The sequence below is a fragment of the Pteronotus mesoamericanus genome, unplaced genomic scaffold (genome assembly GCF_021234165.1).
Source record: "Pteronotus mesoamericanus isolate MK-2021 breed Mesoamerican mustached bat unplaced genomic scaffold, CSHL_Meso_final contig_80, whole genome shotgun sequence".
Taxonomy (NCBI): domain Eukaryota; kingdom Metazoa; phylum Chordata; class Mammalia; order Chiroptera; family Mormoopidae; genus Pteronotus; species Pteronotus mesoamericanus.
This window is the reverse complement of record NW_026555261.1, coordinates 1,298,024-1,323,206: the sequence shown is the minus strand read 5'-3', so window position 1 is coordinate 1,323,206 and position 25,183 is coordinate 1,298,024.

Genomic DNA, 25,183 nt, shown 5'->3' with positions numbered 1-25,183 from the left:
CTACATGGATTGAGAAAAGGCTCTGAAAAATGGCCGTTGCGTAGGTGGTTTCCTAGGGGGCCAGCCCAGCGGCAGAAGGCAGGGCGTCCGCGAGACTCATCGGGGGTAGATTAGGGAGGCGGGAGAAGGCAAAGCAGGCAAACCTCTGGGGTCAGATAAAACGCAAAAGGAAGAGACGCGTACTTATTTACATTGGTGGTACAGGATGGCTCACAGTTCCCATCAGTTCCCATTGATAGCGTGTGGAGGGGGTGGGAGGGGCGGACAACGGGGTCCCGCGGGCTCCGCGCGGCGCGGTGGCTGTGCTTGGAGGGGTCCGGGAAAAGGACACCCCTAAGCTGTGCTATCACAGATGCTAAAAGACAACAGCTAGGTTCAGTCCAGGCCAAGACAGACTTTCGTGAGGAAGGATTCTAGCTTAAGACAGGGCTACCCATCACGAATTGCTTTCAATGAGCGTGTTTTAATGGCAGACCACCCTCGGGGGTCCTTTAGGCGCCTGGGGGTGTAAGGCCGCCCCGCAGCCCCCTTGAGCGCCCCGCGTTCAGCACGTGGCCCCCTTTTCCTCCGCAGGGCCCCCATGACCTGCGAGGCTGTCTCCCTGCGCAGCCGACAGCTCTCGTCTAAACGGTACAATTTGTGCAATTCTGTCTGAATGGTTTTCTGGACGTCGTCAACGTACCCCTTTGGCAACGGCGCACGGCAGGGCTGGCCGCCAGGGCCCCGCGTCCCCCCCCCGGACACCCCCCGAGGACGTCGGGGGTGCGCACGCACGGAGGAGACCACAGTTCTGGGGAGGGCGCTGAGTACACAGGCGACGGCGGAGGCGGCGGCCGCGGTCGGGCGCGCAGAAATGAGGGGTTCCCCTGGGCCGGTGTCTGCCTCCAGGAGAAATGAGGTGGAATCAGGGGGCTTTGAGAGGCCTTTGCTCTTCACGTTGCCTCTGTCTCCCCACCCCCGTCCGAACCGCGGCTGAGGGTATTTAAACGGCCCGTCAAAGCCTTCCCATTTTCTTGGCGTCCTTATTCCATCATCCCCGATCACGCCGTCGAAAGGGCATTGGAGCCCATGGCAGACGGGGGGCCAGCGACTCTGCAGGGCCCGCATTCCAGCACCCGGCCCGGGGAGCGGCGGCCTGCTCCCCGGGAAAAGCATTCGGCGCTCGGCAAACCTGGGCCAAGTCTGCCATCTCGCCCAGCCCGCTCACGGCACGGCCCCCGGGGCGGGGCTCTCCGCGGCAGATGGTGCGGGCGGGCAAACAGCCTGGTGCTGCACAGAGTATTCGCGTCCCCGGGCCAGACGGGCGGATGCAACGCCCCGATGCCCGGTGCCCGTTTGGGGCACACGTGTAGGTGCCGGCGGAAAGGTTGTCAGGCCTGTGAGAGCAAATGTTGCGGGTGGAGGGAAGCTGCTGTTTCAAGGACTCGGCGGATCCTGCGCACGTTTGTTGAGTGTCTACTATGTTCTGGGTGTGCAGGGAACGTGGCGCTGATGGATCCTTGGGGTATTGTCTGACTACGCTGCGGCTTCTCGCGCCACCCGGCCCCACACAGGTGCCGGCGTTCAGGCGCGCTCTGCACCAAGACAGGGCGTCTTGGCGTATTGGATACTTTAAGCCAAAGGAATGTGAGAAAACAGGAGATGCAGGCAGTTTACCGCCACCTTCGCTTCGTGACCCTTCTCCCTTCAAAGTGGCCACCACACGGTCACGGGACAGGCCCCTCCTGCACCTGGCTGTTCAGGGCATCGGTGTCCCCGAGAGGAACCTGACCGGACAGGACTTCTCTGTGTCCCAGCTCACGGCCCCCAGTCAGGTCCAAGGCCACCTGTCACCCCTCCCGTTTGGCCAGGCCTGTGCAGTCTCCACCAAAGCCGGCGCAACACGCTCCGGTTCAACGGTCTCTCCCAAGGCTCCCGAGCCACGGAGCGCTGACCCTCAAGAAACCTGCGTGCTTCTCCTCGGTTCATCTGTGTTTGTCAGTGGACTTTTCAGGCCTGGGCCCGGGCCAGGTCGCTCAGGGGGTTAGAGCATCGCCCTGATACATCAAGGTGGTGGGTTCGATCCCCGGTCAGACCACCAATGAAGGCATCGATGGGCGGAACAGCATGTCGATGTTTCTCCCTCTCTCTGAAATCCGTCCGTAAGAATTTGAAACAATTTCAGACCCAGCCGGGGAACCTCGGACGGTCACAGAACGCTGTTTATTGCCTGTTCTCTCGACGTGGTCTTGATGCCACAGGGCAGGCAGCCGGCATGGTGCTCCACCCCTCCCCCCGCAACCACGGTGGGGCCCATGTCGCGATCCTGCACCCCGATAAACTGGCTCGCCACAGTAGGGCACACAGTGACTTTTTTCTTGCGGTGCCTCAGTTTCCCCCTCTTCCAACGTGAACGCCGAGACGAAGGCCCCTGTGGAGGCGTTGCGGAGGCGGCTCACACCGTCCGACGGGCGGTTCCCTAGGTGCTGCCCTGTGCGCAGGCCGTGATGAGAAGGCGCTTGGGGATCGGCCGCTCCGCTCTGTGCCTGAATGGATGTGGGCGGGCGGGGCGTGCGCACAGCTGGGAAAGGCGGGCTGGCCTGCAGAGCGACGGCGCGGGCCGTCCATGCCGCGTGCGGTGGGCGCAGAGCAGAGACGACCGAGAGAGGTCCCCGGGGTGACTCGCGATTCACTAGGTGGGGATGGAAGGCGGGCGGCCGTGCTCCACAGCCTTCACGTCGCTGCCTTGGAAGCCGCCCCGCGGAACCCGCTGCAGGCATCTGCTGCCGCCAAATCGTTTCAGGCCAGTTGTTGGGTCCCAAGGGGAAAGACAAACGCGAAGGGCAGGTTTCGTCGGGGCAGACGCACACAGGCAGATTGCTGGCAAAACCGCGGTCTTCTACGCGGCGCGGAAGGAGTCGTGACAAATCCCTGCGACATGGAAGGACCGGTGTCCCTGAGCAGGAAGGACGTCAGAGCCGCAAACTAGACGCCGATGACGGGCCCCCTCTGGAACATGTCACGGGAAGAGAAAGAAGTGAGCAACGCCGTGGAAATACAAAATGCGAGAGGATAACGCCATCCCTTACAAGACGCTCTAAAATGCGGCGGCACAAACGTGGCAAGAAACGGAGCCAAGGTACTGAAAAGAAAAATGGCCTCCATGGACAGACGCTGCTAAAACAATAGTTCAAGGGAGGAGCGTGTTGCAGGGCTGGGTGTCCCCGTCCCCTCTTGTAAGGATGCCAATGTTCCCCGGGTTGAAATACAAGCTTCATCCCTCCGGGAATTTTTTTTTTTTCTTTTTTACGCTTGCGAAGGGCCCAGGAGCCGCCACCACGTCCTTGCGGGACCAAACGGGTGGAAACGCCGAGCTGTTTCTGAAGAGCCGCGAAGAGAGCGAACATGCGTCAGCAGACAGTAAAACCCTTCCATAAAGAGGGAAAAGGAGGAAAGGGGCCAGGGGCCCGCGGATGAAACAACAGGCCCATGACAACGAAGCGACGCGCCGGGGATTTATGACGTGGTGAAGGCCACTTTCCTAATGCATTCCATAAAAAACGCCAAGGCTCCGCTGTGTCACGAAATATACACTAAATAAAAGGCAGCCCGAAGAACATATGGACAATGCATTACACTCCGAAAACATCATTAATGCACGCAGGACTGTTTCGAATCAAAGATAACGTTCCCCCGTAAAAAATATATATATCTGAGCCAAAGGGCAGGAGACAAATGGCCAATAATGAGAAGAAAATGGTCGACTTCAGTAAACATTATGGACATACTTTCTCTCCAACAAGGAGACGGCATGTGAGCCTTGCAAATTGGCGCGTCCCCCTCCCCGGCAAAGGAGGCCACGGGCGTGGGCGGAAGGCCGTACCCAATTAGGAGGGTCTTCTGCGAAAGAGCTGGGTAGCCCAAGGAGAACCCTTAAAAATGCGGCCCCGTGCCCTTTGATCTTTGCACGGCATCTCTGCTCAGCTCTCTGCGGTCACAATAAACAGGGCAGCGTCCACAGCAGCGCAGAGACGGAGTGTGGACACACCGGTGTTCCGAGCGTTGCGTTGTTCCAGGGCGCCCAGCTATTCTGCGCAACCCCTGTGTTTCTCCGCTGTCATTGTGACGTTTCCTGCAGGCGCGGTAGATGTCCAAGGGAGGACTTGAACGAGGACAGCGCGCGCCTTTCCCATGAGGCAGGGGTGTGCGCGTGGAAGGCCGCACGTGGCGGACCGACCGTGGCGGCCACAATGGGCTGCCCTTGGCGTCTGATTCGGATGAGCCGACAGGGAGAAGGAGCCCGGGTGCCCTGGGAGGGTGGGGGTCCCCGTTCAAGGAGGACGGTAAAGAAGGAACAATGTGAGCGCGGGGAGGTGCCATGCCGAGATGGCGTTCTGGTGACTGTCCCAAGACAGACGGACACGCAGGAGCGACAAGGCATGTATCTGCAAGTCACCCCAAAACCCTCGTTCTCCCGGCGGCCTAAGTCCAGAGCAATGGGTGGCGTCGTGGACGATCCCTGGCTTGCCAAGGACTGAAATTTCTGCAGCACAGGAAGAAGATCGTGTTCCAAGGCGGACACCCGATTCGGCCCAGGTCCCCAGGGGGCGCCCTGGCCTTACCCTGCGGTGGCATAAAGTCCAACAGAGGTAGCCTTGGGGTTTGTGCCGTGGGCGGGTGGCTTGTTTGCCGAGCTTCCACGGGTTGGCGGGAGGGAGGGTGAAGTCCCCCAGCCCCGGTCCATGGCGAAGACGTTCTACCCCCGGTGCTTGAGTACGGCATCAAAGGGTGGCAAACGGAGAGAGGCGGAGGCTCCCGGGGAGACACAAGGAAGCTGAGGAGAGGAGTGCATGGCAGGCGGGAGATCCCACCAGGCTGGCGGACCCAAAACGGGGTCAGGGAACCCCGAAGGGACACGGGTCTCGGGCGATGCATGTACACCTGCATGTGGGTATTTCAGAGTTGCACCCTGGACTTGAACCCTGAGGCGAGCCTTCAGGAGCACTTAAAGAAGAGAACTTAGTATAAGAGGGCGGGACGTGAAGGACACTCTCTCCTCCCCATCCTTCCGCACCGCCCGCCACGTGGTGCGAAGAGCGTGCTGTGTGTGCACATGTCGTGGGTCGGTGGGACGGGGTTGGGGGCTGCGAGGGCCGCTGCCAGTTCCTGGATGTGTCCCATAAAACCTCCCTTCTAGTTATGACTATTTTTTTTTTTGGGTAGGTGGTCATGCCACGCAAGAGGGTAGGAAATGCGTTGAACATCAGAATGGCCCTCACGTATTTCCGAAGCCAGTTTGGGGAATTTTAAGGGTGACCTCAGTATGGAACGTAAATATAAAATTCATATGTGCTTGGCTTCCTGCCGATAATTACCTATCAAAAGGTTCTGGGTTTCAATGAAATTCTTTATGAAGCCAAACAAAAAAAAGAAAAAAAGAAAAGAAAAAAGAAAAAAAGACAGAAGAAGAAGAAGGCGTAACGGTGTAATCTGGCTGGCTGCCCCCACCCCGCCCCCCCGGGAATAAGCACGGGTCGGGGGTCCATCTCCCCGTTCCCGCGGCAGACCCCAACATGTGCGCTGCACGCACGTTTGATGTTTTAATCCGATCACAAGATGTTTGTTTTTTATTAATATTCCTCCTGGAGGGTTCGCTTGCAGGTGGTGCTGAAGGAGAAGGTCTCCTGTCCACGCAGGCCTCGCCGGACAGCGTCTCCCGCTGGACCCGCGGCGGCCTGACCAGGCGCGATGCGTGTTGCCGGCGCGAGGTACGCCGCTCCGCCGTCACGGTCACGGCCCGCGCGTCATCGACAACCCCGCTCCCCACCCCCACCCCCCGGGAAAGAAACGCTCTCCCGAGCTCAGGCGACCCTTTCATTCTGCCTCCTGACAGCCTGAATTCTTCCAGGAGACCTTTAATCACCCAGGGTCCTTTCCAAAAACGTCCGTCTGTATCCGCGTCACCGGAGAAGCTTATTGTTTCTGCGTTCTGCGATTTCCTGTGGGTGGATGTGGTCTGGGTCTCAAATTTCTCCTCGTGTTCCCAAGACGGGGGGCTGCGTCCCCTGTTAACAAGTCCAACAGGCAGAACCGCCTGGCTCGGATCGGGACGTATTCATCTCCGTCCATCGAGAGCCGGGGGATCGCCGGGAAACAAATGACACCGCGGACGTTTTTCAAAGGGTCGCCGATGGTCTGGCAAATCAATATAATTCTAATGGATGTTTCTGTCTGCTCAACAAATGAGGCTGTGCCATGTGTTCCGCATTTTTCCCCCCTTCCTCTTCTCCTCTGCATGTAATTTTTAAACTTGGCTTAGTTGTTGAGACAGAGCTAAATCAAACTAATTCTGGAGGACTACAAATTCCAGGTTAATCAGAATCTGTGCTTGTTAAGGTAAAGACGGGGCGGCATCTGGTCTTGATTTGAGGGGCGCGCTCCGGGGGGGCCGGGCTCCGGGGGCGCTGGGTTGTGGACGGCACCTGGAGGAGCCCGTGGCTTGCGGAGAAATGCAAGCCGGAGCCACAGGGCGCACGTCTGTCTACGAGCGAAGGACGAGGACCTCTGAGACTCTGGGCCACGCTGCCGTGCGCCTTGGCTGCAAATTTCCTCTCGGGCAGCCTGGAGGAAGGGCCGAGTCTTCTGTCTTCGCCACGGGCAACGGCTCTTCCTCCTGTTCCTGAGGGCCGGCCAAGACCCTAAGGAGCGGGTGCCAACCCTCAGACCCGAGACGCAAACTGCACACCCGTGACGTTGCCCGATCTTGTCTGCGTGACGCTGCCGGGGTCCACCAGACGCCCCGTTTTCAGCCAGGGCTGCAGAAGACAGTCCAAGTAGAAAAGCAAAGAATATTTTCCAGCCTTCAAACAGATCCTTGGACTCCCTCCCCGAAAAAGACGGGAAATCCTTTCAGATTCGTTGAATCTCTATGCACACGCCCCAACTTCCCCGGGTCGCATTGTCCAAGATGTTGTTGGGGTGGAATGCCTATGACGTTATTTAGGAGACGCTATTGCCCCTCAGAGAGGCTTCCTCAATGTATCCTGTGTCACTCGAGAAATGTCACTTGGGCCCTGGGCCAAGCGGCTTAGCGGGTTGGAGCGCCATCCCATAGAGCAAGGGACTGCGGGATCGGTCGCTGGTCAGGGCACGTACGGGAGGCAACCAATCGACGGTTCTCTCCCCCATCGATGTTTCTGTCTCTGTCTTGGTCTCTCTAACATCAAGGGAGACACATCCAGAGGTGAGGCTCTTTGGAACATTTCCTTCTGGTATTTGCTTTCATCCTACGAGAAGCCGCCCCCACACCTGCGGTCCTGCAAGAGGGCTCATGGGCTGTCGTCCCATCGGTGTGTTGAGATCTGCCGTTTCAGGGAATGGTGCTGGACTTGGGAACCGGGGCGCCATCCCGTTCCACGCTGTGCCTCTCGTCAAGGACCTTCGCGGAAGATGCTTCCAAAGTCGCTCAGCCTTAACGATCTGCTGAGCTCATTAGTAGACCGCGAGGATGCGGTAACTCACTTAGCAGGTGTAAATTGAAATCTTTAGCGTCTGGTCTCATTCATTAGAAACATGGGCTCCGTTGCGCGCCGTCCCTGAGACGGCATGATAGATTGCCTCAGAAGCCATTACTAGGTTCATAAGCTATCTGACGCATCGATTTTTAGGCTGGACTCTGTCCAGGACTTTAGCCATTGAGGTAGCGGATTAAGGTCGACTGTTGAACGTGGGAGGAACTCCGTTGAGTCTTCATGGCACCTGGGGTGAGCGGTCCATGGATACCGGCCATACCAGTACACACAGATGCCTACGCTGAAATACATGGGGAGACACCCCAGGGTGATTTTTCAGGCCAGGAGACTTCTAGAGGTGGCCGTCACTCACAGGGCTAGGGCAGGAGCAGGCGAGTGAAACCTTCCCCAGGGGCAGAAAATTGAAGGGGCCTCCCCCAACTTGGGTTCCCCATAAATAGTAGTTTAGTGCAATGCTTCTCAACAACCAAGCAAATGCCCACTAACACACAGTGAGCAAATATCCCCATTTCAAACAACGACAGGATCTTCACAGACAAAGACAGGTCACGGTGCGTTGTTACCTTACAGGTAAAGACAGGTACAACCGTGAGCCCTGTTGTAGCCTGAAGCAAGAGGCAAAGTTCTGATTTTGTGGGGTTTTTTTAAAGATAAAGCAATCGCGGGGAGGTAGAGTACAGCGTGGGGAATAGAATCAATAATAGTGCAATAACTGTATAGGGCCAGGTGGGTCCTGGAACTATCGGGGGGACCACTTTGTAAGTTATATGAATGTCTAAGCACCACGCTGCACTCTTGAAACTCATATAAGGTTGTGTCAACTGTAATTGGAAAATTTAAAAGATTAAAAAAAACAGAACGGGAAAGCAAGTTCACCCTCTCCCGCCCCAAGTGCCTGAGTGACGCATAAACAAGGCATTCACGTCGTCCACAGTCACAGCAAAACGATCCTTGTTTCCAGAACACGTCCTCTGGCTTTCTTTTCTTTTTTTAATACTCAAAACTATTTTAATATCATTCCAACGGAAAAAAAACGGCAGTCATAAAGCTGCAATATTTTTTTTATTGTGGTGGGAACACTTAGCATGAGCGCTCCCCCTGACCTCAATTTTAAGGGTACGGGAGAGCGTTATGAAGTGCAGGCGGGCGGGACAGCAGATCTCTAGGAATTATTCATCGCACGTAATTGAAACTTTATGCCCATTAATTAGCGATTTTCCATTTCCCCTCCCCCAGCCCCTGGGAGCCACGATTGTGGTGTGTGGGTCTAGGAGTTTGATTGTTTTCAGGGTCGTCCCCCTCTCAGCAGATTCATGCAGGACGTGTGCTGTTGTGACTGCCTTCCTTTCAGTCTGTGTCCTCAAGGGTCGCCCAGGTGGTCCCATAGGATAGATGTCCTTTGGTTTGAGGTCGGAAGGATATGTCCTTGTAGGCTTTTATCGTACCTGGTGGGCAGCTGATGCAAATGAGGTTGTGGTTTTTCTCCACCCCTCCAGGAACAAAGTCTGAGGGTTTAGCTCCCCCTTAGAGCTGTCCCAATAAGCTGGGGACACCCTTTCGAGGCCAGAGGGAAACAGAAAACAGTTGAGGTGGCATCTGCAGGTGTCCATGGAGAGACATCCGCCCATTGGTCTAGATGAGGTGCAGTGGGGTAGACCAGATGTCCCACCTCTGCTATGTCCATCACCCATATTCAATTTTTTCTCCTTAAAGACAGGAAGGCAGAAACAACCAAGGGTGTTGGCTGGAACATCACCAAGCCCTCAGTGGGCCTCAGTTTCCTTCATGAACAGACCCTGTTTTCACCCACAAGCATTTCTTCTGAAAGTTTCATTGTTTAGTAGTCTTTTGTGTGCTCCCAAGCTTGATAGTACCCCTGGCCATACGCTTTGATGTCACAGGACGAGGAGACGCAGGGCGTTGATGCCGCGGACGGACATTGAGTACAAACACATAGCGATACGCTGTTGTTGTTGCTTTATGCTCACCAAGGACACACCATTGATTTTAGAGAGTGGGGATGGGAGGGAGGGAGGAAGGGAGAAGGGAAGGGTACGGGGGGGCCCTGGGTGATGCAGACATTTCTCCGAGGGCCTTGCTTGGGTCACGGTTCCCTCAGAACTTCGCGGGCTCCTGCTTTCAACGTGTACACGTTTGCTGGGGACCTTCGATGACACCCCCTCCTGCCTGTGACACTCCACACGGGCACGTCCCCTTTGGGACCTCTTATTGCCTTGTTCCTTCACCCCTGAATTTTGAAACCGCACGGATGGCAGGTTGCCACATTCTTGTGCTGTTGGAAACGGAGGATGACTTCAGGATGGTGTGGCTTGGGCGCGACGGTGCTTGGGAAACAGACAGTGTGATGGTCGGATACACGTCAGCTCGGCGCTGCGCCCCAGGGCATGTCCCCTGAGGGCCGACTTGCCCTCCGCAGACGTGCCCCGCACCTCTCCCCCGTGCCCCCAAGCTCACCACTTTTCTTCCTCCGACACCCACAGGCCTCTCAGGGTCCATCTGCAAAGGGAAGCTGACACTTTCACAAGTCGGAGACCTCTGAGCACGTGAGCATCACGGAGGTCTGTCTGCGGACAAGGAGCAGAAGCCCCAACGCTGCGGAGGCCATCGGCGGCCGAAAGCCGTTCGGGCTTCCCACGGGGGGACGTGGCCGGCCAGGAGGGCTTCCAGAACGGGCCGCGGACACACAACAAGGACGTGGGGATGCGGGGTGCCTTCCGGGCCAGGCAGGGGTGCTTGCGAAGCCAGCCACAGCGGGCGGCTGCCCACAGGCTCTGCCCGACCCCGGAAGTTCCCGGAGTTGTGGCGGCCTCAGCTCATCCGAAGGGAAGGCGGGGGGGATGATTTACGGCTGAGATGGTACGAAGCAACGTCTCCTCCCAGCCCCGGCTGGGAGGTCGCGGCCACGGTGGGCGGTCCAGCCACGTTGCCAGTTTCTCTTGGCCCACGGAGATACTTGGGGCCCTGTCAGGCCACACAGCGAGGCGGCCGGAAGGGCCGTAAAACTCAGGCATCTGCCCATCCCCAGCCGGTACTCTGGCCGCGGGGTTTTATTAAGATGAGTCAGCGCCTAGCAGGGGTGCGTGGGAAGCGTGCGGAGTCAGGAGGCGTAGGTGTTAACGGCGTCATTATGTTTCTCGGCTTGTCCACGGCGCGGGAACTCGATTCGTGCCCTATCTTCGTTTGGGGGCCCGCGGGTCCGTTTCCACGGAGACGCACCCAAGGAAGACAGGGTCTAGATCTTGCGCATCCGCCTCGAGCTTGCCGTCGGGACCCCGCGCTGGGCGTGCGGGTGCGGGGGATTCTGCGGCCGCTTTTGCTGGCGTGACCGCGCGTCTGTCCTGGGCGTCCAGAATCAAGGCAGGGAGTGCAGCTGGGAGGATTTTATTGTCATCAAGCCCGTTTTGCAAGCTCCTCAGAAACATAAAGCTAAGGGATTTCTCTTGTTAGCGTCCAACGTTCAAACACGCAGGTACCGTGTCAAAGGCGACGTGTTCACATGGGTCCTGTTCACCCCACGGCGTCTCCAAAGGTGCTTATGGTTTACAGGTGAGAATGGACAGGATGCGCCGTCTTTCCTGGAACATGAGAGGGCGTGTAGGTCCATGTGCTTTCTGCGTGTTGTAACATGTTACAATGCCCCGCGTGGCGGGGATGCCTGTCGGAACCACAGTTTATGACGCGGGTCGTTCGCTGCGGGAAGACCGATGGCACAGGGGGGCCGCCTCAGCCTGGCTGTCAGGGGGCAGAGGCAGGAATAAAAGGCTCAGTGTTTCCTCCCGCGCCAACTGCACGCTGCGATGACATTCGTGCAGAGGAGCCAGAAAGCGGCCTGGGCGCACAGCACGGATTTCTCGGACCGCCGCGACGATCCCAGCCTCTGACCCACGATGCCGGCCGCAGGAAGATACGGGACCATCCCGTGCTCCTAGATTCTGGAGCCGACGTGCTTCCGAAGGCCTTTACTGCCAGGAGGCCTCATTTTTTTCCATCTATAGCGGCGCCCTGAGCATTTTCATGAGCTTGGGTTGAGAAGTCGTGTTTGGGCTTCTTGGACCTTTGGCGATTTGCGTGAAAGGATGTTTTCTCCCCCATGACGGCAAACGCAAGGGTGGCAGGTGCTTTCTGGGCCCGCAAGAGCCCGTCAAGAGGAGGTCATTGTCGAGGTCCGCGGGGGTCCAGCGGCTCAGGCACCTGGTGGTGTCCAGCGTCCTCACCTTGGAAGCGTGAGGGACGTCCGTTCCATGCACGGCGCCTGCTCCCGCCCTCAGCGCCGCCGCTGTGACCGTGCCTGACGCTCACACAGCCTAGCAGGAGTGGCCAACATTAAACACCTTGTGGCACGTCACCCCAGAAAAAAATCTCGCGACGTTCTCAGTGAATTTGCGATGTTGTGTCAGGCCGCATCCGCCCCGCACGCCGCCCGCGGGCCATGCGTGGGACTCGCCGGGAGACGCAGCCGGTGAAATGAGACCGGAAGTACAGCGAAACGAAGTGACGTATAAAGGGACACGAAACGAGGTGGCATGACATAAAATCTTAAAATAACGTAAAACGAAATCATGTGAAATAAAACATGAAATGGAACATAAAGTAAAATGAAATAAAATCAAATTAACAATGAGAATGAAGGAGAATGAAATACAGTGATGTAGGCCCCGGCCGGGCAGCCCAGTGGGTCACAGCCTTGGCCTGATGGGCCAGGTTGTGGATTTGACGCTCCCCCGCCCCGGTCAGGGCACGTGCGAGAAGCAACCCACGTTGCGGGGCCGTGGGGAGACCGCGAATACGGGGACCCATGGTGAAGGAAAAAATAAAATAAAACAAACGTTTCAAAAATGCTTTAAAAGGGATCAACCAACGAACGCAAAAAAGCGGCACAGCAGATCGCGGTTTCTCTCCCTGTCTCCCTCGCCGTCTCTCTCGAAACCTAAACAAATAAGTAAATAATTTAAAAATTACATGACATGAAAGGCCATTGGAAAACAAAGTCAAACAGGGAGAATCAAGACGGCGGAGGAGCGAGGGGAACTCACGCTGACCTCTTCCCAGGACCAACCTGGGATGACAACTACATTGTGGAGAAATCACCTGGAACGAACAACCGAACAACAGCGAGAGAGGAGCCTTACAGCCTTGGACAGACAGAAGGACCAGCTTTAGCACAACCTGATTGGTAAGGAGAGAAGTGGAGACTCGAGAAGGCAGGCGGGGTGCTCACGGGTGGCAGCACCAGAAAGACAATGAAATGGCCACTGGGATCCCCCTGAGAAGAGCAGGGTCTAAACCCTAAGCGGGGATCCCCAGCCCATAGAACCAGAACCGCAAAACTACACAGAGAACAGCCAGCCGTGAAAAGCGGCAGGATAGCTCTCCATCAGAGACAGGCGGCTGGGGATGCAAAGGGCCTTGTAAAGGGCCAATGCATAAATTTTTATTTGCAGCCACTCACCCTGGTCTCCAGCAAAGGCGGGGGCAGCGTGGGCTAGAGACGCCTGAGGAGAGACGGGGAAGGAGGCTTTGGGGAGAGAACTGAGAGAGTAGCCGGCGGGATCCCAGTGCTGACTCACCCCCGACGGGGCAGCAGCTGCCATCTGGCTCAGGCAGACCACGCCCCTGAGCGGCCGCTGTGAGAGGACCCGATAGTCCCGCCCCCAGGAGGGGCTCTGCCCTGGCCCGGTGGTGCTAAAGCCTGAGTGCTGAGTGCAGAGCAGGAGCCACCGATCGTAGATCCCTGGCTAAAGGGGGTGCAGGGTGGTCCAGAGACACTTGAGGGCAGACTGGAGACAGAGGGTTTGCATACAGAAGAGAGAGAGTAGCTGGCGGGATCCCAATGCTGACTCCTCCCCCATAGGGCGGCAGCCTGAGGGGACCCAGTAGCCCTGCCCCCAGGAGGGACTCTGCCCCACCCTGTGGTGTGAAGCCCTGACTGCTGAGTGCGGAGGGACTAGAAGGAGACAGACACAGATAGTAGATCCCTGGAAGTCTCGAACAGACTGCCTAAGGTCAGATGGGGTCAACAGCTGACATCATCAGAGGCAGAGCCAGAAAGGAAGAACAGCGGTCTCCTACCATGGAAGTTCACCCACAAAGTCAGGAAATCAAGACAGATCCATTGGGAAGCAGAAGCAAAAAAGAAGAGTCTCACAAATAATGGGAAGACAAAGAAACACCCCCCAGTCAAAGGGAAAGGAGGAATCCCCAGAAAGGGAACTAAGTGAAATAGAGGCAAGTAAACTCTCAGATATTGAGTTCCAAACAACGGTTCTAAGGAAGCTGAATGCGCTCAGTGAGCTCAGAGAGAGTGACCAAAAACTACAGGGAAACCACGAGGAACGTACTGCAAACTGTATCAGCATGAAAAAGGACATAGAAACTATCCATAAGAGGCAAGAGGAAAGGAAGAACACAATATCTGAATGGAAGGACACAGCAGAAGGAATCTAAAGCAGGCTAGAGGAAGCCGAGGATGGAATCAGCGAGCCGGAGGACGAGGTAGGAAAAGAGCTCCCAGAAAGAGCAAGAAAGTGAAAAAAGACTCCAAAAGAATGAAGAGGCATTGAGGGAAATGCAGGACAACCTGAAATGAAATGATATCCGTATAATAGGGATACCAGAAGGCGAAGGAGAGGAGCCGGGGATAGAGAACCGGTTTCAAAAAGTCATGATGGACAATTTCCCTCATTGGAGGAGAGAAAAAGTCACTGAAGTCCAGGAAGCCCAGAGGGTCCCATTCAGGGGGACCCCAAAGAGGCCCAAGACACATCATCAGTAACATGGCAAATATCAAAGACAAAGAGAGACTCCTAAAGGCAGCCAGGGAGGAAGAGGTAGCGACCGGACCTCCCGTCCCCGCGAGGCCTCCGCGCACCAAGGCCGGGCGCCCGGGAGCGTCCCCGGGAACTGGCCATTCAACAGCACGTGGTCAGCGCAGCAGGCCCCGTGGAGGCGGCCACCCCCGTCTGTCCAGGTGTCTGTGCTGCTCTGACCGGACACTTCCAGCGTGCGGCCAACAGAATGCGGGGGTCTCACGGGGTGGTCACCTCCACGGCGGGGGGCAAGAGAAGACGTGGGGGCCCGGAGGGGACCCCGTATTGTCTTTGCCCTGACCCTGCAACCCGGGAGGGGCCTCTGCTCCGCTTCCCGTCCCCCTGGCGAGCAGCCCGGGCAGAGGCACAGGCGGTGAGCCCAGCGTCTGGGCAGCGCTCCGTCCTGCCGCGTTCCGGAAGCGCGCGGGCCCCGGTCGGACGCTGTCGGCCCCTGGAAACCCGGGCCAAGGGCAGCCCGCGCTGGCGGCCGAGCCCCCCCTCGCCGGCCCAGGGGGCTCTGCGGGGAGGTGGCAGGGCAACAGAGGGAGGGTGTCGGGGGCACGGGCTCCGAGGGGGGGCCGGAGCTCTTGGACACCTCGGTGCCGTCAGCACACCCGCCTCCCGGGGTTCATTCGTTAAAATCACAGGCCAATGGCTGTGCTCGGTGGGCGAAGGGAAGACGGACTGGGGACAGGCATCTCCACGTGACGTTTATGAGCCGTTTGCTGTCGCTGCTGTAAGAACGTCCCGCAGACGCGGCGTCTTCAACAACGGACACATCTTCCTCCCGTCCCGGGGGCTGGAGGCGGAGCCCCAGGCGGGGGCAGGGCCGGCTCCCCCCGAGGCCCCTCTCCTGGGCGCGGGGACGGCCGTCTTCCCCCGGGGCCTCCCACCGGAGTGCCTCTGGGTGTGTCCGTGTCCCCGTCTCCTCTCCTTCTAAGGACCCCCGTCCTGGGGGATCAGGGCCCCCGTAGGGACCTCCTTTGACCTTCGTCACCTCTTTACAGACCCGCCTGCTGCCACCCCGCCCGGCGCCCCGTGATTGCGGGAAGGGGAGATGTCGCATTCCTTCCACGCCGCCCGACGCGGGCCTGTTTGCCTCTGAGATGAAAATCAGACACTAACTTGGCAGATCTGGGCGGAGGGGTCCCCGGAGAGCCGCCCCGCGGACTAAATTAGCGCGGCGCTGTGATCACCAAATGAACGGTCCTGGCGGGCCGGGCGGCGGCGTGATCAAAGCCGGCCTCGGCCGTGCTGACAGGTGAGGCGCGGCGCGGCCCGGGCGCCTCTCCGGTGCCTTACTCAGCAGCAGGAGAGGCGGAGAACTGCCAGGCTCTGCGTGGTTGCCCGGGAAACCGGAGGAGATGCTCAGGCACCAGGGACGGCGAGCTCGCAGAGGCACGTGGACGCCCATATTAATCAGGGGGCGCGGGGCCGGACGGAGCGCCCAGGAGGGCTCTCGGCGGCGGTCACCGCTGAGACCTGTCCCCGCGGCCTCTGCCAGCTGGGACGCACCCCTCCAGGCGGAGGACGCGGCTGTTTGCTTTCCGGTCTCCGGGAAGACACAGCGTTTCCCGCACACAGTTGAAGGCTTTGGAATAGGACCGCGGGCACGCGGACCCCAGAGGAGCATCGCGCTGCAGCGCAGCGGGCGCCGCGGCCGGGGCGAGCCCCCGAGGGAGCTCCCGCGCCACGCGTTCTCTGGTCCGGGGGGCACAGGGCGAACAGGCGGGCGTTCGGCTCCGCGGTGTTTTCGGGACTCGCGTCCTCTGCCTGGGAGCTGCCTCCTCGCGCGCTGTGCACGCGGCTCGGACGTGGGGAAGGGCAGGCCGGGGGGGGGCAGGGCCGTGTCTCTCCGCCACCGTCGTGACGGCCATCGGCGTGCGAGGCCACGTCCCAGCGCGGCCTCCGACTCGCACACAGCCGACCGGACGCCGGAAACAGGGGGGCTCTCCCTGGCCCCCAGGGCTGCCCGAGGCGGCGCCCCCAACACCCAGGGCCGTTGGGGGACGCGCTCACAGATCTGCTTTTGTCTTCTTCTTCCCCTGTTCCCTTTCCGATCGGATGGAAACGCACTGGGTGGTGACTTTTTAAGGTGACGTATGATCTCCATGCAGTGTGACATGCACGAAGGGTCCATCCCAGCTCCCTGACGCTTCACCAAAGGGCACCCCGGGTGCCCACGCCCCGAGGCAGGAGATCGAAAGGCGCCAGCCCCCCTCCAGCGTCCTGTGTCACCGATCAATGTATCTGCGATCATCGATCATCCAACGTGGTCTGACCTGAGCGAACCCATGCACCCACGGTGCCGGGATGGGCGGCGGCGGTTCTTTCCGTGGCCGTGAGGAACGAAGACGTGACAGGCACCGGCGGCCCCTGCGGGGTCCGGAGGCGCCCCGCCCGGGACAGGTCTGCGACGTGAGCAGGGCCCGCCAGGCGGTGCTGCTGTGAGTTCCCTCCCACGAGCGAGACTTCGGGGCCGCCTGCCCCCACGTCCGGCCCCTCGCGACGTCCCCATCCTGGGCCTTTCTGGGCCTCTCGGCTGAGATGCTGGGCGGCCGGAGGGGTCCGCGCGGGAAAGCCTCCTGCCCCGGCACAGGACCGAGGGAGCCTGGCCTCCCCCTTCCTCCCCACGGAGACTCTCCTGCCCCTCTTCCTCCTTCCGGGCGTTCCACGCTCCACAACGGCTGTGGCTTGGTGCCGGGCGGAGGTGACGTCCACAGGAAAGAAGGAACGCAGACACCTCCAGTTTGCGAGCGTCACCGCCCGAACGTCGGCACTGTTGGATGGGATCGGTGGGGCCTCGGAGGTCCCCTCCTGTGCCGAGGTCCCGCGTGGGGGACAGGGCCGGGGCCGCTGGCCGCGGTTGCGGGGGGTGCTCCGCAGCGTGCGTCCGTCCGTCTGTACGTCCGGGGCGCGGGTCCCAGGCCGCGTGGCTCTCCTTACCCCAGGAATCTCCCGGAGCAGGGGCCGCGCGGAGGCCCGGTAATCTATGGAGATAGAAGCTAATGACTTAATCACTTGCATTTGTAAATCGCATTATCGGAAAAGAAATTACCGGGGTGATCGAATTACAGATATTTATCTGCTAATAGCCCTGATTAACTGGTGATGCTAATCTGTCATTTTGAAAGCTGATATTAACAGCATCCATCTCGCCGGAAAATAAACCGTTTATAGGAAATAAAAGTTGGGTCGGCGGCGGGCGCAGGGAGTGGGCCAGGCCGGGCCCAAGGCGTTGAAGGGGTGCGTGCTGTGGCCGCATCCGGGCTTCGGGAGTGACAGAAGGCCCCCCGCGTGGGGACGGCCAAGCCCGCCCTGCCTCCCGGGGACCCGAAGGGCAATGAAACCGCCCGGGAACAACGTGTTTCCGGAACGTTCCGAGAGCTCCAGGAAACAGGTCCCTGAAGGAACCGCCTCCGTGATTACTTACATGGGAAGTCCCTCCATCAAACGTGTCACTTCGGATTCCACGGACGGAAGGCGGCACAGACCCCGCGGGAATCTGGGGGGCGGGGGCGGGGGGCACCGGTTTCTGCTGCCGGAAAATAAATGCTCGCGCCTCCGAGACTGTCGACGCGTAGGGAAGGCAAGGCCGGGGCAGACAACATGCACGGCAGGCCCTCAAGGCCGCGGCCGGGGACAACTATCGTGGGCGACCAGTGTCCTGGCAGACCCGCCCGGCGCCGCGCCCCAGCCACGCGCGGCTGCCCCCGAGGGCCGGCTTCATTCAGACACTACCTGCTCTTCCTGTGCGTCCTTTGCACATTTTACATTGTTACGTTTTTATTCTTGTGCCATGCGGGGGTCCCCATGTTCTATCACCCTTGTCCCTGGCCACGGGTCCTTTATACAGGTTCCTTGTCCCTTGCTTTTATAAAAAGATATGTTATGTATGAATGTAGGCAGAGGGGAAGGGAGAGAGAGAAAAGAGGGAGAAGAACATCGATGTGGGAGAGAAACCTTGGTCTGTTGCCCTTCATACCTGCCCCGACGGGGGACCAAACCCACAACCTTGGGACTTAGAGAATAACGTGTACCCACCGAGCCACACCGGTCAGGGCGCAGGTAGAAAGAGCGTACAATACAGACCATAGAGATCCAACGTATAGAGAATGTCAATAGGATATTCAGATAGAAAAGGGACCGAATGTATAGAAAGATACATATTATGTGTGTAGACGTCCCATTTTTATGAATCCATACACGGCTCAATAGACGCTGTGAAGGGTGACATCTCTACTTTTTAAAATAATTATTCAAAACAATAACAAGAGGTCTGGCTCATCGATTTCAAAGCCGCCCCGGACCCGGCAGGTTCCCACACATTTTCCGTGGGTGCGTTTGGGACAATACACGCGACTTCCCACGAAGACGTTCACGTGGCTGAAAACAACGCGGTCACATGCTGCCCAAGAGCCGCGTTGGACGTCTAGAAGTCCGTCCCCAGGACGCTGGCACAAGGACACTTGTTTGAGCAGCGTCTGCAAAGGCGGGCACCTCGGAAGCTACGGCCGCACTTCATCGTTGGGTTTCACACGACGCGGGAGACAGCCACCCACCGCCATCCTGCCCTTACGCGCGGCCGTGGGCCGTCTCTGGCTGCCGTGCGGTCCTGTTCGGAGAAGGTCTGCGAAGCCCGTGGCTTTCTCTGCAGCGGCCTCCTCCCCCGGAGCCCGCGCCGGCGGCCAGGGGCTGTGGGAGACGCATCGCACCTGCCTGGGCCACGGGACGCGCCGCGTTCCTTTCCAGCTTCCCCCTTCTCTCCAGGGTGGGACGGGCGGGGCGGGAGGGGCCGGAGAGGCTCTCCGAGGCCGCTCGCTCCACACGGGCGTCGCCCGCGTCTGTCCTTGCTCCCGGCGGGCGGCCCCTCCTCAGGGGCCGCGTGGCCGGCGCGAGGGTTGTGGGCACGTCTGGGTGGGGACCCGGGGGACCGGGAACGCGTGAGCGCATGGCCGCTCCAGGCCGCCGCGTTGTCCCCGGGTGTGGGGCGTTCAATGGGACCGTGGTTGTTTTGGAAGCGGAGACGTTCCTGAGTAAGCAGGTGATGCGGGGTCGTTAGGAGGGACCCTGCTCCAGTGGACCCGGTGTCCTTACCAGGAGAGATTAGAACGCAGAGGAGAAGGCCCATGGAGACGGAGGCGGAGACCGGGAAGGACGCGGCCACCCGCCCAGGGACGCCTGGGGCCCCCCCGAGCTGGGAGAGGCGGGAAGGGCCCGCCCTGGAGCCTGCGGAGGGGGCAGGACCCCGGGACACCCTGATTGGAAGACACCGGGCCTCCAAAATGAGGAGCGGAACAATCTCTAGTGTTTCCCGCCTCTGGAAACCTCCGCATTCACACGCCCGGCTCAGAGCACTAGGCGCTGTTCCCCAAATGCAAAGCAGCAGGGTGGCCGGCGATTGCTCTGTTTTTCCGGAAGCTGTCCTCCGACGTCCGCGCTGGCCCCGTTCCTCGCTGATGCCTTCCCCACGCGCATCTCTTGTCTCCTCCTGCCCCCGGCAGCCCCATCCCATGTCCGCGGCCTGGGCCATCCGTGTCTGATCAGCCCTGTGCACATGATAGAATGGGTGGCTGCTTTGTAAATATTTCAATCCCGTTGACCCTCTCGGTAGGAAAATACGCGTGCATAGCATTGGGCCGCCCACAGTCTCGGCTGCTAACAGCTTTCTGGGCGAGGAAGTTTTGCCAGGCAGATAGACATTCAGTGATCCCACGGGGTCTGGATGTTATATGGATTATCTCCTGCCTGCTTACCGTACAGTCAGGGAGAAAAAAAGAAAGTGTTATTCAGAAAACTGTAAGAAAGAAAAGACACATTTACAGCAGTTATTGGAAAATAGCTGTGCGTCCGTAGAGCCACGCAATTTGAACACGTGGTGTTGAACAGTAGAGCCTGTTCAAGCCTAGTTGTCTTTAACTTCATTCGAAATCGTTCTGCTAGATTGTTTTGTGACAGCTGTCATATCAGCCTGCATGTAAAAAAAAACTTCCCCAAACTGGGGCGTTTGTGTGTAGCCATCTTCATACGGGCGAGGGAAGCGCCTACGCAACGTTTTTGGCATGTTATGCTTTATTATTTCAAGAAAGGTAAAAACGCAACTGAAATGCCAAGAAAAGATTAGTGCGGGGCAAGGAAAAGGTGCCGTGATGGATTGAACCTGTCAGAAGCGGTTTGCGAAGATTCTCGGTGCTATTGGCATTTTGGCCAAATAATTCTTTGCTGTGGGGCTGTCTCCTGCGTTGGAAGAGGTTTAGCAGCGGCCCAGCCTCTCCGCACTAGAAGCCAATAGCGGGAGAGAGCCCACGTACTCAGCAGACATCCAAATCAGTCGCGTTAGTGGTGAAAATGAATATATATGTCTTTTTATGACGTTTACTTTACGGACAGAAATGGAACGCACTTTTGGGCCCGCCCAGCACACCTTCTGGCTGTTGACGCCAAGGACACTGAGCCGCGCCCAAACATCGCTGTGGTGCTGGATAAACACACCAGCAGAACACGTTCTAACCTGGGCCACGGCGGGAAATTCCCGGACGCGTACGAGGGACGCGCCGAGCAGCAGGTTTCGTGAGCGCTGAAGTAGGTGCACGTCCCCAGAACGTAGGAGCTGAACTGGAGCATTTCCGTGTGGATGAAGTTGCTCGCAGTTGGCCGAGCGTGTCTGGGGCGCTGGGTCACCTCCAGCCGAGAAACGCGGCCCGAGAGAAAACCAGAAACGGGGTGGCTGTGGCCACGAAGGATGCCTCCGCGCCTTCCCTAACAATCCCAGCTCTCACGGCGTGGTCTGCGGCGGGGCCGCGGGAAGAACGTCCGGTCCCGCTGGACCCCAAAGCCCTTTGTTCTTTCTTCCCTGCGGCTTTCTCTGGCCCTCCTTCCTCACGGGGTCCTCGTCGCAGACTTTGCCAACGCCGACGACAGCGACGTCGACTGGCATGTCCTTGTGCCTCCCCTATAACGGCCCGGTTCTTCATTTTATCCCCAAACATGCGTCCCATTCGATGGCTACCCCGAGGCACGGGCAACACACAAAATTCTAAACTTTAGACCTTCCTCTTCAGCCCACGCCCTCTCGTTTTCCGCTGAGGTGGCCGGAAGTTGTGCCACGCCCGCTGGCGTGCCCTGGAGCGCTGGAAGGAGACGGGCTCCCCGTCGCCCAAAGACGTGGGGACCGTTCCAAGGCACACACGTCCGTTTTCCCGTTTCCCCCAGACATCTGGTAAATTGCTTCACCCATTTTCTCTGACAGCCTGGACTTTCCATTCGGTGTTGTAATTTTGTAAACGGGCCGCGGGACGTTCTGGGTAATCCGCTGCAGCAACACGCGTCACGTTGATTAAGTCTGAAGGCTTCCTGTCTCTCGCTACGCATGTGCCCAGGGCGGCCACCTAAACGTTTTGTTCCACGAAGGCTAACGCGTCCCGCGCGACGAAAAAAAGAATCCCTTTGTAAAAAGTCAGCGGGTGCGTGTTTACTGGGTCCTGGATGCGGGGCCCAATGGAAAGGGGGAGGCAAAAGGGGGCCCCTGTGGACAAATCAGGGTTCTGGCCGCAACCGCAGGCCAGGTGTTCACCCAGGACGGTGCTGCAGCAGCCATTCCGGGGCGGCCGCCCGCCCCCGCCCCCGCCCGGCGATGGAGGGAAACCACGTTCCCCTGCAGAGTGCGAAGTGTTCCTCTCCCCGCCACGGGGATTTGTGCGCAATTCCCAGGGACGGTGTCTCCCTGACTCCCCCCAACCCCGCCGCGCAGGCCCTTTCTGCGAGGGACACCCGGGCCGCCTGCAGGGAGGCCACGGTGCCCAGGCGGCTTCGGGTTCCGGACGCCCTGCGGCCCCTGTAGACAGGAGCTCCGCTCTGCTCGGCGCGCCGACCCCGCGTGGGCAGGGACCTCAGGCCCAGACGGCTGCCGCCCTCGGCCTCGGCGAACGGGCTTGGACGTCGAGCAGCTCAGGGGCAGGAAGGGCGTCCCAGGCCACCCGAACAGAGGGGCTGAAACGCTGGCAGTCGAGGGCGGCCTGCGAGAATCGGCCGTCAGAGTGGAGGGGGCGGGAGTGGCCAATGTTCCCGGCTGGGGTCTGTCCCCAAGGTCGTGGCTGCGGGGTGCCCTCCCGCTGTGGTGCCTGGTCGGCCCTGCACACGCCTCATCCCGTGCACGAGGTGTCCCCTGGGCGGGTGGCCGCGTCCCTCCCTCTCTGCCTCCGCCTCCACGGGGCGTCTCCTCCTCTGGGTCTGTGTCCCCCCTTCTGCCATTTCTCCGGACCCTGTCCTGGGACGTAGGGCCACCCCGAGCCCGGACGAGTTCCTCGAAGATCCTTCCCTTTATCCCGTCTGCAAAGGCCCCGTTTCCAGGTAACTCGCTCTCAGGTCCGGATGTGAATATATTTTGGGGCCACATTCCACCCTGCACACCGTCCTGCAGGACAACAGGGACCGAGCTCTGTTGGGGCAGTTCCCGAGGACTCTGTCCCCAGCCCCAGACCTGCTCACGGCAGGGCCACCTGCCCGTGACCCCCACGCGCACCGGCGACCCTCACACGGCTGTGTGTGCCTGCCCATGCGTCCGTATTGCCTGTCCACTCAGCAACCACGTCGCCTCCCTGCGGGCAGCCCTCGCCACGTCCGCAGACCTCAGCGCACAGTAGGTGCTCAACGGAGGCTTTGGGACCGAGGAACGGGGGGATTCACACCTGCCTCCTCTCTGCGCCCCGGACCCCTCAGAAGCCCCCACAATGACGCTGGGAGATACAGCAGCCACTGGCCCCCTGTGAGTGATTCAAGGCCAATTAATCACCATTAATTCAATTAACTCTTCAATCCCTTAGTTGAAGCAGGCACGCAGCCAGGACTCAGTAGCCATATGCGGGCTTTCCAATGTGAGTGGATTGCAATTTATTCCATTAAACGTCCACTCCGTCCATGGCCGCATCGAACGATGTGACTAGAAAGTTTCCGCCCTCGCAGCGGGTTCCTGGGAGGGGACAGCAGGCTGTGGGCTGACTCGTGTCCTCCGAAAAAGGTGCACGCAAGCCCCCCCACCCCCCCATACTTGGGAATGAGTTCTGCTTTGGAAATAAGGCCTTTGCAGGTGGAGTTGAGGGAAGGGTCTGAGAGGAGGCCGTCCTGGGTCAGGGGGTCCCTGTGTGCAAGGGCAGGGTCCTGAGAAGAGACGGAAGAGGAGACGCAGACCCGGAAGAGACGCCGCGCGGAGATGGAGGCAGAGACGGGAAGGACGCGGCCACCCGCCCAGGGACGCTGGGGCCCCCGGAGGAGGGAGAGGCGGGAAGGGCCCTCGGCACACGGCCTTGGCAGGACGGGCGGCTTCTCTTGTGCCGCACAACTGTGGCGGCCGGAGGGCGGGCCCCCCCGTTGCTTGGGCCTCTATAAGCACCCCCGAACCCCCAGCCTCGCCTGGCCAGGGGCCCTGCAGAGCCCCCGGCTCCGGCGTGACAGGGCCTTCTTACCGGCATCAGAACCAGGGCGGTCTCCCCCCGAGAAGAGCCAGGGCGGGGGCCTGGGCCGGGAACTGGCTTGGCGCGCGCCCCACGCGGAGCATCAAAGCCGTTCCCCGGCGCGGATGGAAACTCGCCTGCGTCCGCAGGGCCTCCTTACCCGGGAGAACCACGTCGTGTGGTTTCCTGTGCTCCTGGCCGCGGCCCGGCCCTCGGATGGGGGCGGGGGGGCGTCTGAGTTCGCTGTCTTTGTTCAGGAAACGCCGCCCGGCGGGAGCCAGGGACGCGCGCTTTCTTGTGGTCCGGGAGGGCCGGACCCGCGGCAGGACGGCCCCGGACGGCCTGCGACCACACAGGAGGCGGCTGCCCAGCGGCCAAGGCTGAGAACGTTCCCTGCCCGGCTTTGTGGGCTGCGAAGTGTTTTACGAGGGTTCCACGCAGAGAAAGGGAGGGCGGAATACATTTCTGAAGAGAGCCGTCTGGGGAGCGCTGGCAGGATCCGTGAGCAGCGGCAGGAGGGGCGGACGTGGCAGCGTGGGGGCGGGGCGGGGGGCGTGATTCACGGATCTGCGGGGGCGGGGAAGAACAAGGGGAGGACACAATGTCCGCAACGCGACTCGCAATGTGTAGACACGTGGAGCGGCGCCGCTTGGAAGAGAAAGGACGGAGACACGTCCCTGGGAGGCGACAGCTGATGACCTACGGAGGGCCAGTGACACCCCACACAGGATGGGTCCTAGAACTGGTGGCCGTCAGCCTCCTCCATCTCTTCCTCCTGCGCCGCCTCCCCTGGCCCGAGCGCGGGCTCCGCGTGCCGGTCGGCGGGCCTCCTCCTGCTCGGAGAGGTGCCGGGCTCCGCGGTCCGCGCCTGCACGTGGAGGCCTTGCCGCAGCCGCCAGCGGCTCAGGAGCTGCAGGCCCGCCCAGGGGGCTCCGCCCACACTGCCGGGGCCAACTTGGGAGAGGTGGCGCTTTAAGGCAACACGGCACAGGGCCGCGCGTCGCCCAGAGCCAAGTGGTCGATGGAGGCCACCAGGCACGTGGCAGCCCCGGCCGTAGGCAGGGAGGCCCCTGGGGCCCAGACAGATCTGCCGCGCCTGGCACGCCGAGGACAGGCACAGCGCACGGGGCTCCACGGCGCCCCCCCCCAGCCCCGCCGTGGGCCTGTGCAAGGCTTCCTTCTTTCTCGAGACAGTCGCGGTGCCCGAGACACGGCTTTTCGCACAGGGCAGGACCGCGGGACCCGCGGCGTGGCCGGCACGCGCGTGCAGGATGGGCAGCTGCTCCACGGTGCACGCGGACGGCGGCCTCGCTGTGGGACGGTGCACGGAGCCGACCGCCCGCCCGCCTGGGGCTCCATCCACGACGTGCGGACGGCAGATGCCGTCGGAGCGGAG